The sequence below is a fragment of the Littorina saxatilis genome, linkage group LG13, assembly GCF_037325665.1.
Source record: "Littorina saxatilis isolate snail1 linkage group LG13, US_GU_Lsax_2.0, whole genome shotgun sequence".
NCBI lineage: Eukaryota > Metazoa > Mollusca > Gastropoda > Littorinimorpha > Littorinidae > Littorina > Littorina saxatilis.
The window spans coordinates 34,488,649-34,501,384 of record NC_090257.1 but is presented as its reverse complement, the minus strand read 5'-3'; the positions used below and the strand labels follow the sequence as shown (position 1 = coordinate 34,501,384).

Below are 12,736 nucleotides of genomic sequence, written 5' to 3'. Positions count from 1 at the left end.
ATCGGTTCAGCGCTGCGCTGAGAGCACGTGTTGAAATATCTCATCGATGAGGTTGTGTCCGGGGTCTCTCTGAATAAGCCCACCAAATTTAAAGCAGATCCATCGAGAACTTTGGCCGTGCATCGCAAAGACACACACACACACACACACAGACAGACAGACACAAGTCGTATATATATAGATGTTATAAAGTTAGTTGCTTGCTTTGATGCACCACCCATTTCCCCCTCCTGGCCCCACTGTCCCCCTCCTGGCCCCACTGTTCCCCTCCCCTGTTGTTCTATTGCTTAGTCAGTCCTAGAAATAATGTCCTAGACTTGTCTTACCTTGCTGTTATCAGTATTTGTGCCCTCTTTCATTACGATGCTATGGTATTTCTGTGGGTCTCCACATGTGTTTGTTTATAAGGCGGAAGTGACCTCCCCTTGTACACAATAGGCCCTCAGAGGAAGCCTACGGACAGCAGACGAATAGAACATGCACATAACACAGAAGGTCTGCACAGCACACTCACACACAGCAATACAGCACACCGTCTTGTACCTCCTTCTGCCCTGCCGAAGTCGGGGTATCCTTTTTAATCCACCGAATCTCACAACAATTAATATCCACAGCCATGTGTGTCTCCTGCCTCCGAACACACACGCTACAGAGCTCGACTCGATGTGCGCAGTTTCGTATAAAATTATTTTCCAAATTTCCCCATTGTGTTTTATAAAATAATCATATTATGAAAGCACATACATTCTTATCTTAGTTTTTATGTATTCATTGTTAGCAAACATCGGCATTATTCATGTTTTACTTTAAACGCAATCATTGTTATTTATAGATCACAGGCACTTGATGTAAGTAGGTCACACACGTGTAAATGTTGTGCCTGTTGCAGTTCCACTTTTTACCTTGTGTTTTAGATATATACAATATCTAAGAACACACCAAAGTTCTATTCAATACTTTACAACAGTCATGCTTCAAATCAATCTCGTGAAACACTGATGATTTAGCTTGATGAATAATTTATTGGTTGGTAATATTTCCGGATTCTTTAACAAACTATTTCTATTTTAGATCTAACGAATTCGCGTTCATAATTAATTGTTCTTGCATTGACAGCTAGTTTTTATGTCGAACTGGACTTATCTCAAATGGGCTGGTTAGTTACAAAGTCCGAATGTCCTGATGGAAGCCTGGATTCACATGATGACCGTAGCAGTGACGAACTTGATGAAGATCACTGGATGATGATGATAATTAGTAGACGAGCTCCTTTTGCTCCTCGCTGGTGGATCACACTGGTGGCGTAGCTTGGTTAGTTCACCCTTATCCCAGCGGATCCCAGACGCTCGAACCCCTGGATCAAAGGTAATACTTGTTATTAACAACGGTATCCTAGGATCAAGGTTAATTTTGATTTCTTGCCCTATCTTCATGTCGGGCGGTTCGCAGACAAACCAAGCATGGTTACTGAATAAAATACTAGATCTATATATGCCGAACTAACTTGCAGCATGTACGTTTATGATTAACTTCATTAAACATTCTAAAACAAATATATGCGATATAGATGTGAGTGTATAATAGCTGTTCCTTGATGGACGCTCGATATTACAACGACACCTTACCTCTTGATGCTCCTTTGAGTAAGACTAAAGAACACTCCTTACTTGACGGACACTTTAATTACGGAATAACTTACCTCTTGATGCTCCTTTCCGGACACGACTAAACGAGTCTGTGCGGCTGCGGATTACATCTCAGGCCTTGGGATGGCAGCTTGGATGCCGGTGGCTTTTCATCGGTGGTTAACATGATTCTTGTTCCGACTTGCTTTACGGCTTGCTTTACGGCTCACGCAAATCTTCTTTCCATTTGTGGCACTATCCTGTGTCTTGTTTCCCACTTATAGCCTCTCAGAACCCGGCAAATAGAGCGACCGTAATGGTTCTAGATCTGTTCCATTAGCGGTTCCGTTGCCTTCTCCAATAACTGTTTTCATCCCACAATGCAACTCCATGAGTTACGTAAAATCGCATATTAATGACGCAGTAATGACGTTGATCCAACATGTAGATTCTCATACTAGTGACGTCATTACTTCGTTTCCAAGGTCTCGTAGACTCTTACCCTAATGGCGCAACAAAATATTTCAGTCTCGGCTAACCAAGAGTTGTTTGGAGTTGAGTCGTAACATAACCCCGGGGGGTGGACAAGCGAAATCTTATTTCGTTTCTGTTTATACGACTCAATATACAATACAATACAATATAGTCTATACCATTGTTTTCACTTTTTGGAGTAGATCCGCATGAGCCTGTCGCGGCCAGTTTGGCCTCACTACTCCAACGGGGTGGACAAATTTTCCTTCTGGACTCTGAAACTCAGTTGATGCGACTCAAATAGTCGGCACCTAGGTTGTCCTTTCCTGGGATGTAGTTGATTGTACTTCCCTCCTTCTTTCTTTTTGACGAGAACAATGGGTGAATTGTAAGCTGAGTTGGCGGGTTCGATGACTCCTAGCTTCAACATCTCTTCGACTTCATTCTCCACCATCTTCACATACGCATGTGGAATGGGGCGTGGTCTTATATAGACCGGTTTCTTGCCTGTGACCTCGATTCGACACGTAGTCAGATTCGTGGTGAGTGGTACGTCGGTCAGATTATCTAGTCTGTCCGCGCAGATCTGTCTCGCTTCAGTTCGCTGTGACTGAGTGAGTTTCTCTGAAAAGTGCACGTGGTCTAAACCTTCTGTGCGCTTTGTCTCAAATGTTGGGATAGTCCTCTGACTGTCCAACCTGAAGATGTCGTCGTTAGTGGTTTCGTCCTCCTCTACCACTACTGAGACGATCACTTCTTCCTCTTCTTCTTCGACTACTGCAACCGGAATTGTTCCATCGGTGACAGGTTGCTCACGTTCGACGTAAGACTTGAGGAGGTTGACATGGAATACTTTTTCCTTCCTCCTTACTTGGACTTTGTAGTCGAAATCATTCAACTTCTCTAACACTTCAAATGGACCTTGCCAAGTGAGTTCCAGTTTGTTTGTTTTCAATGGCTTGAGAATCAGGACTTTCTCTCCTGGTTTTAGCGACCTTGGTTTGGCTTTACGATCGTAATATTGAGCAGATCGCACTGATGCTTTTTTCAAGTTCTCTCGAGCAAGCAAACAGGTCTCTTCGATCCTCTCACGAAGGTTCACTACATATTCCGCAGTGGTTTTGACCTCATCTGAGACGCTCTCATCTGTCCAAATCTGTCTCAAGAGTTGCATTGGTCCTCTGACAGTACGCCCGAACAACAGTTCAAATGGCGAGAAACCTAAACTCTCTTGAGGAGTCTCGCGGTATGCGAACAGTAATGCAGAGATGAACGTATCCCATGCTTTGGGCTGTTCTATGCACATCTTTTTGAGCATGTTCTTTAACGTGCCATTCATTCTCTCGCACAAACCATTTCCAGCTGGATGAAATACCGCAGAGGTTTTCCTTTTGATGCGGAGGAGTTCAGTGACTTCCTGCATCAGAGTGCCTGTGAACTGGCTCCCGTTATCAGACAATATTTCACTTGGGATACCGAGTCTAGTCCAAAAATCCCACAAAGCATCGGCTACTGTCTCGGCGTGGATGTCCTTCAACGCGACAGCTTCAGGGTAGCGGGTGGCACAGTCAACCATGACGAGGATGTACCGTTTTTTGTTCTCAGACATAGGAAGAATAGGCCCGATGATATCGACTGCTACTCTTCTGAAAGCAGTCTCGAACACTGGCATCTTGCCCAATGGGACCTTCTTCGTAAGGTGTTTTGGCGCGGATCGCCGGCAAGCGTCACATGACAAGCAGTAGCGGCGGATCTCAACACCACAGCATGGCCACCAAAATTCGCGTCTAATCCTTTCGGCGGTACGACGCTGACCTTGGTGTCCTGCCATTGGATAATCATGGCCGAATGCGAGCACCTTACTACGGAACGATTTGGGAAGAATAACCTTCAAAGACTCCTCTCCTTTCCGATTGAACGTCGACTGGTACAAGATACCATTCTTTTCCACGACCCTCATGTGGCCTCTCTCTTCTCTGGTAGCAGCTTGTTTCCTGATGCTGTCTAACGAAGGATCTGTCTTCTGAGCCTCGCGTAAGTCCTTTGGAGTAAACATATCCGATGTTGGCTCCCGGCTACTTGGCTTACTCGCAGATTTGTCTCTATCATTGTCCAATTTGGACTGTGCTCTGGTATCTACGGCCCCAGCGACTGTCTCAGCGCTGTCGTGATACCAGGCAGGTTCTCTGACAGGGAAAATCGGTGTTTTCCTCCTGTCGTTCTGAGTTCCATGGAACTCCCCTATGAGCACCGGCATTATGGGATCCGCCATGACCACGACTTCTGTCTCTCCGCAGAAGAAGGGCGAATCCACATGAATGATCGCGGTCTCGCAGTACCGGACTTTACTTTTGTCCGCTAACGTGGTCCTCTTTCTCTGACCAGTCATTTTGTCGGCCGGCACAAGATGTGCGGCCACCACAATCGAGCTACAGCCCGAGTCTCTCAGGGCGGTCACTCGTTTGCCGTTGACTTTGACGTCAACTAGATCCGAAAACTTTTTTGTGGTGCAGTCTCGACACAATTTATCTAACGGGGATTTTCTTCCCTGTGTTTCGCGTCGGACATCTTCAACCGTCACAGCTCCGGCGGTGTTGCCTTTTTTCCGTAAGGGACAATCGCTCGAACGGTGTAGACCTACACGACAATAGAAGCATAGTCCTGCTTCTCGGAGTTTTTCGCGTTCCGCCGGTGTCAAAGAAGATCTTTTACCTTGTTGAGGTGATGGTTTATGATCCTTCTCAAAACGTTTCGTTCCGTCCTGAGGAGTTCGCGTTGGTGTCGGTCTCAATTTATTTTGGCTTCTGTTCAGCTCATAATCGGACGCGAGTTTTCCCATCTCCTTGGCATTGATCGGGTTCCGGTCTTTGACATGCACGGCGAGATCGGAAGGCATTGACTGCAAGGACTGCTCTCGCAGGATCAAATCGGTTAATCCTTTGACAGTTTTCTCGCACGGATCAAGCTCGATCCACTTGGTTAGGTACCGATCGAGTCTAGTGATGTGTTCTTTGTAAGTTTCCGCGGGATTACGTCTAGTATTGCGGAATTTCATGCGATATTGCTCAGCGGTGAGCTGGAATCCTTCAAATAACGCGCTCTTCACCTTTTCATAGTCGTCAACATCCTCATCGTCCATTTTGGACACGATGGTTCGGGCCTTACCTTTCAAGAAGTATATCAGCCGGGAGGCTTTCTTTGATTCGTCCAAATTCATATCTCTGGCATAGTGTTCAAACTGTTTGAGCCAGGATTCAACGTCATCCTTGTCATCAAGGTAAGGGATTTTGGGAATGAAACGGGGATCATGGTCATGTGAGGATTGGGAAGGATGAGCTGCGTTTTCATTCGTGTTCATCTGAACCTCGCTCTGAATGCGCAGCTCTTCTATCCTAAAGAGTCTGTCTCTCTCATTCTCTTTGAATTGGCGCTCATCTTTACGCTCTTGAGCTGCTCGCTCATGTTCACGCTCTTGAGCTTCTCGCTCATGTTCACGCTCTTGAGCTTCTTTATCCCTCTCCCCTTGGACGAATGACTGTAGTTCCTTTCCCTCCAAACCAAACTCTTTCCCCATGGTGATCAATTCCTTGATCGAACTGACGCTGGGACTTGATGGAACGGCCTGCTCGACATGTCCGTTCACAGGCTGAGCGGCGTGGTCGTCATCACCTAGATTGGTGATATCAATCAGATTTGCTCCTTCTGTATATTCTGGGTCTATGCCCACAGTTGACGAGAATCTGGTGTAGTGCTGATGATGTCTGGTATCAGCCATTTTATGTAATCCCTCAAAATACAAAACTTTGGTACATCCACTCTTGGTGGTACTCTAATATGGAAGACTCTTACCCGCAGGTATTGTTCAACCTTTCAACACTGGTACAAACAATGTTACACGCGCACGTGATTTTTCCTACACCTGTCCTTCGTCTCTATCTTGAACCGAAACGACTAACTCGGACTTAGCGGTGTGTCGCTGAGTAAGTTGCCTTACAAAGCCTTATGTGATGACGACCTTCAGTCTGTCAAACACACCCACAGAAGTTTTCCCCACTATTAACTATCAACCCGCGGGTTATAGATAACTAATAATGTGAAGCACAACTTAAATAAGCAACACGTTTTAAATGTTACTCCGACTAGAGTTATAATTTAATCTGAACTTAAACTAAGGTCCTAGTACTATCGAGCGTCCATCCTGGTTGGAATTATAACACACTCACCGTTTTGATCAGAACTTGAGAGTATAATTCGAACCGACAGTTAGTTAGTAAACTGCCAATTTCCCGTGAAGTTGTCGAACATCAATTCTATGTCTTACCTTATGACTATGATACTATTCGACGAACTAGATGGAAATCCTTCCACGAATTAATTTAGCAAAAACGCTGTTCGTGAACAACAGCGATCGCGAAGATTCTTTGGGCAGAATGTACCCAAATCAAACACGGAGTTATTTAAAATTTCTTCTTACAGAAATAATTTAAATATTCTACTTACCATACACCGTCTGGTCTGTATATGAGTGAATCCGACATGAAGCAGGAAACGATTTTGAATTTTGAAGAAAGAAATGAAGAAAGATTTTCCAGAAAATATTCTAAATTCCGTCGCTTCACGGATAAATTGACTAACTAATTTATGGGGTAAACCAGTTGTCAATGCAAGTTTTTCTTAGGTACGAACACGAGTTCAGTATAGATCTCCGGACAGAGCCCCCATTGTTGCAGTTCCACTTTTTACCTTGTGTTTTAGATATATATACAATATCTAAGAACACACCAAAGTTCTATTCAATACTTTACAACAGTCATGCTTCAAATCAATCTCGTGAAACACTGATGATTTAGCTTGATGAATAATTTATTGGTTGGTAATATTTCCGGATTCTTTAACAAACTATTTCTATTTTAGATCTAACGAATTCGCGTTCATAATTAATTGTTCTTGCATTGACAGCTAGTTTTTATGTCGAACTGGACTTATCTCAAATGGGCTGGTTAGTTACAAAGTCCGAATGTCCTGATGGAAGCCTGGATTCACATGATGACCGTAGCAGTGACGAACTTGATGAAGATCACTGGATGATGATGATAATTAGTAGACGAGCTCCTTTTGCTCCTCGCTGGTGGATCACACTGGTGGCGTAGCTTGGTTAGTTCACCCTTATCCCAGCGGATCCCAGACGCTCGAACCCCTGGATCAAAGGTAATACTTGTTATTAACAACGGTATCCTAGGATCAAGGTTAATTTTGACTTATTGCCCTATCTTCATGTCGGGCGGTTCGCAGACAAACCAAGCATGGTTACTGAATAAAATACTAGATCTATATATGCCGAACTAACTTGCAGCATGTACGTTTATGATTAACTTCATTAAACATTCTAAAACAAATATATGCGATATAGATGTGAGTGTATAATAGCTGTTCCTTGATGGACGCTCGATATTACAACGACACCTTACCTCTTGATGCTCCTTTGAGTAAGACTAAAGAACACTCCTTACTTGACGGACACTTTAATTACGGAATAACTTACCTCTTGATGCTCCTTTCCGGACACGACTAAACGAGTCTGTGCGGCTGCGGATTACATCTCAGGCCTTGGGATGGCAGCTTGGATGCCGGTGGCTTTTCATCGGTGGTTAACATGATTCTTGTTCCGACTTGCTTTACGGCTTGCTTTACGGCTCACGCAAATCTTCTTTCCATTTGTGGCACTATCCTGTGTCTTGTTTCCCACTTATAGCCTCTCAGAACCCGGCAAATAGAGCGACCGTAATGGTTCTAGATCTGTTCCATTAGCGGTTCCGTTGCCTTCTCCAATAACTGTTTTCATCCCACAATGCAACTCCATGAGTTACGTAAAATCGCATATTAATGACGCAGTAATGACGTTGATCCAACATGTAGATTCTCATACTAGTGACGTCATTACTTCGTTTCCAAGGTCTCGTAGACTCTTACCCTAATGGCGCAACAAAATATTTCAGTCTCGGCTAACCAAGAGTTGTTTGGAGTTGAGTCGTAACAGTGCCCAGTCCTTGTTTTTGTTTCTGTTATTATTTTAGTTAGCAGGTCTAGTTGAGCACGTATTGAGTATCATGTACCCTCTACTAGTCATTGTGCATTTTAGTTAATGGACTGATGATGTCATTTGTATGGAGTCGACGCACGTGCGAGGATATGTATGTGTGGGAGGGGGGGGGGGGGGGGCGCGGGAGATGGAAACTTGCTGTATGTTATGTAATGTATATATTGTGTGTGATACGTGGAAAATGTGATACTATTTATTTGCATGTATGATACAGGGACAAATGTGATATTTGTAGGCCTAGGCCTATACTAGTGATTACTGTGTGTGATACATGAAATGTGATATGAATGCTGTTTTTATATGTTATACTCTTACTTTCTGCCTATGTCTTAATCCCAAGCGCAAGACAAATTCTTCTATGTGAAAATTGAAGCCAATAAAATTTGAGTTGAGTTGAGTTGAGTTGAGTCCTGGCCCCACTGTCCCCCTCCTGGCCCAACTGTCCCCCTCCTGGCCCCACTGTCCCCCTCCTGGCCCAACTGTTCCCCTCCTGGCCCCACTGTCCCCCTACTGGCCCCACTGTCCCCCTCCTGGCCCCACTGTCCCCCTCCTGGCCCCACTGTTCCCCTCCTGGCCCCACTGTCCCTCTACTGGCTCCACTGTCCCCCTCCTGGCCCCACTGTCCCCCTCCTTGCCCCACTGTCCCCCTCCTGGCCCCACTGTCCCCCTCCTGGCTCCACTGTCCCCCTCCTGGCCCCACTGTCCCCCTCCTGGCCCCACTGTCCCCCTCCTGGCCCCACTGTCCCCCTCCTGGCCCCACTGTCCCCCTCCTGGCCCCACTGTCCCCCTCCTGGCTCCACTGTCCCCCTCCTGGTCCCACTGTCCCCCTCCTGGTCCCACTGTCCCCCTCCTGGCCCCACTGTCCCCCTCCTGGCCCCACTGTCCCCCTCCTGGCCCCACTGTCCCCCTCCTGGCCCCACTGTCCCCCTCCTGGCCCCACTGTCCCCCTCCTGGCCCCACTGTCCCTCTACTGGCCCCACTGTCCCCCTCCTGGCCCCACTGTCCCCCTCCTGGCCCCACTGTCCCCCTCCTGGCCCCACTGGCCCCCTCCTGGCCCCACTGTCCCCCTCCTGGCCCCACTGTCCCCCTCCTGGCCCCACTGTCCCCCTCCTGGCCCCACTGGCCCCCTCCTGGCCCCACTGGCCCCACTGTCCCCCTCCTGGCCCCACTGGCCCCACTGTCCCCCTCCTGGCCCCACTGGCCCCACTGTCCCCCTCCTGGCCCCACTGTCCCCCTCCTGGCCCCACTGTCCCCCTCCTGGCCCCACTGTCCCCCTCCTGGCCCCACTGGCCCCCTCCTGGCCCCACTGTCCCCCTCCTGGCCCCACTGTCCCCCTCCTGGCCCCACTGGCCCCACTGTCCCCCTCCTGGCCCCACTGTCCCCCTCCTGGCCCCACTGTCCCCCTCCTGGCCCCACTGTCCCCCTCCTGGCCCCACTGGCCCCCTCCTGGCCCCACTGTCCCCCTCCTGGCCCCACTGTCCCCCTCCTGGCCCCACTGTCCCCCTCCTGGCCCCACTGTCCCCCTCCTGGCCCCACTGTCCCCCTCCTGGCCCCACTGTCCCCCTCCTGGCCCCACTGTCCCCCTCCTGGCCCCACTGTCCCCCTCCTGGCCCCACTGTCCCCCTCCTGGCCCAACTGTTCCCCTCCTGGCCCCACTGTCCCCCTCCTGGCCCCACTGTCCCCCTCCTGGCCCCACTGTCCCCCTCCTGGCCCCACTGTCCCCCTCCTGGCCCCACTGTCCCCCTCCTGGCTCCACTGTCCCCCTCCTGGCCCCACTGTCCCCCTCCTGGCCCCACTGTCCCCCTCCTGGCCCCACTGTCCCCCTCCTGGCCCCACTGTCCCCCTCCTGGCCCCACTGTCCCCCTCCTTGCCCCACTGTCCCCCTCCTGGCCCCACTGTCCCCCTCCTGGCCCCACTGTCCCCCTCCTGGCCCCACTGTCCCCCTCCTGGCTCCACTGTCCCCCTCCTGGCCCCACTGTCCCCCTCCTGGCCCCATTGTCCCCCTCCTGGCCCCACTGTCCCCCTCCTGGCCCCACTGTCCCCCTCCTTGCCCCACTGTCCCCCTCCTGGCCCCACTGTCCCCCTCCTGGCCCCACTGTCCCCCTCCTGGCCCCACTGTCCCCCTCCTGGCTCCACTGTCCCCCTCCTGGCCCCACTGTCCCCCTCCTGGCCCCAATGGCCCCCTCCTGGCCCCACTGTCCCCCTCCTGGCCCCAATGGCCCCCTCCTGGCCCCACTGTCCCCCTCCTGGCCCCACTGTCCCCCTCCTGGCCCCATTGTCCCCCTCCTGGCCCCACTGTCCCCCTCCTGGCCCCACTGTCCCCCTCCTGGCCCCACTGTCCCCCTCCTGGCCCCAATGGCCCCCTCCTGGCCCCAATGGCCCCCTCCTGGCCCCACTGTCCCCCTCCTGGCCCCACTGTCCCCCTCCTGGCCCCACTGTCCCCCTCCTGGCCCCATTGTCCCCCTCCTGGCCCCACTGTCCCCCTCCTGGCCCCACTGTCCCCCTCCTGGCCCCACTGTCCCCCTCCTGGCCCCATTGTCCCCCTCCTGGCCCCACTGTCCCCCTCCTGGCCCCACTGTCCCCCTCCTGGCCCCACTGTCCCCCTCCTGGCCCCACTGTCCCCCTCCTGGCCCCACTGTCCCCCTCCTGGCCCCACTGTCCCCCTCCTGGCCCCACTGGCCCCCTCCTGGCCCCACTGTCCCCCTCCTGGCCCCACTGTCCCCCTCCTGGCCCCACTGTCCCCCTCCTGGCCCCACTGTCCCCCTCCTGGCCCCACTGTCCCCCTCCTGGCCCCACTGTCCCCCTCCTGGCCCCACTGTCCCCCTCCTGGCCCCACTGTCCCCCTCCTGGCCCCACTGTCCCCCTCCTGGCTCCACTGTCCCCCTCCTGGCCCCACTGTCCCCCTCCTGGCCCCACTGTCCCCCTCCTGGCCCCACTGTCCCCCTCCTGGCCCCACTGTCCCCCTCCTGGCCCCACTGTCCCCCTCCTGGCTCCACTGTCCCCCTCCTGGCCCCACTGTCCCCCTCCTGGCCCCACTGTCCCCCTCCTGGCCCCACTGTCCCCCTCCTGGCCCCACTGTCCCCCTCCTTGCCCCACTGTCCCCCTCCTGGCCCCACTGTCCCCCTCCTGGCCCCACTGTCCCCCTCCTGGCCCCACTGGCCCCCTCCTGGCCCCACTGTCCCCCTCCTGGCCCCACTGTCCCCCTCCTGGCCCCACTGGCCCCCTCCTGGCCCCACTGTCCCCCTCCTGGTCCCACTGTCCCCCTCCTGGCCCCACTGTCCCCCTCCTGGCCCCACTGTCCCCCTCCTGGCCCCACTGTCCCCCTCCTGGCCCCACTGTCCCCCTCCTGGCCCCACTGTCCCCCTCCTGGCCCCACTGTCCCCCTCCTGGTCCCACTGTCCCCCTCCTGGCCCCACTGGCCCCCTCCTGGCCCCAATGGCCCCCTCCTGGCCCCACTGGCCCCCTCCTGGCCCCATGGCCCTCTCCTGGCTCCACTGTCCCCCTCCTGGCCCCACTGTCCCCCTCCTGGCCCCAATGGCCCCCTCCTGGCCCCACTGTCCCCCTCCTGGCCCCACTGTCCCCCTCCTGGCCCCAATGGCCCCCTCCTGGCCCCAATGGCCCCCTCCTGGCCCCACTGTCCCCCTCCTGGCCCCAATGGCCCCCTCCTGGCCCCACTGTCCCCCTCCTGGCCCCAATGGCCCCCTCCTGGCCCCACTGTCCCCCTCCTGGCCCCACTGTCCCCCTCCTGGCCCCATTGTCCCCCTCCTGGCCCCACTGTCCCCCTCCTGGCCCCACTGTCCCCCTCCTGGCCCCACTGTCCCCCTCCTGGCCCCACTGTCCCCCTCCTGGCCCCACTGTCCCCCTCCTGGCCCCACTGTCCCCCTCCTGGCCCCACTGTCCCCCTCCTGGCCCCACTGTCCCCCTCCTGGCCCCACTGTCCCCCTCCTGGCTCCACTGTCCCCCTCCTGGCCCCACTGTCCCCCTCCTGGCCCCACTGTCCCCCTCCTGGCCCCAATGGCCCCCTCCTGGCCCCACTGTCCCCCTCCTGGCCCCACTGTCCCCCTCCTGGCCCCACTGTCCCCCTCCTGGCCCCACTGTCCCCCTCCTGGCCCCACTGGCCCCACTGTCCCCCTCCTGGCCCCACTGGCCCCCTCCTGGCCCCACTGTCCCCCTCCTGGCCCCACTGTCCCCCTCCTGGCCCCACTGGCCCCCTCCTGGCCCCACTGTCCCCCTCCTGGCCCCACTGTCCCCCTCCTGGCCCCACTGTCCCCCTCCTGGCCCCACTGTCCCCCTCCTGGCCCCACTGTCCCCCTCCTGGCCCCACTGTCCCTCTCCTGGCCCCACTGGCCCCACTGTCCCCCTCCTGGCCCCACTGGCCCCCTCCTGGCCCCACTGTCCCCCTCCTGGCCCCACTGTCCCCCTCCTGGCCCCACTGGCCCCCTCCTGGCCCCACTGGCCCACTTTTCACTCCAACACTACAACATCCCCGCACTAAGTGCACCTTCTCTAACTTGATCGTGTGTATACGCCCTCTTTT

General features: G+C 53.7%; 1 protein-coding gene across 1 annotated transcript in view; it reads right to left on the bottom strand.

The window, feature by feature from the left end:
• Nucleotides 1-12,736, bottom strand: part of LOC138945589 (uncharacterized) — a 291,977-nt gene that overhangs the window by 156,180 nt on the left and 123,061 nt on the right. The gene's annotated exons all lie outside the window — the stretch shown is intronic.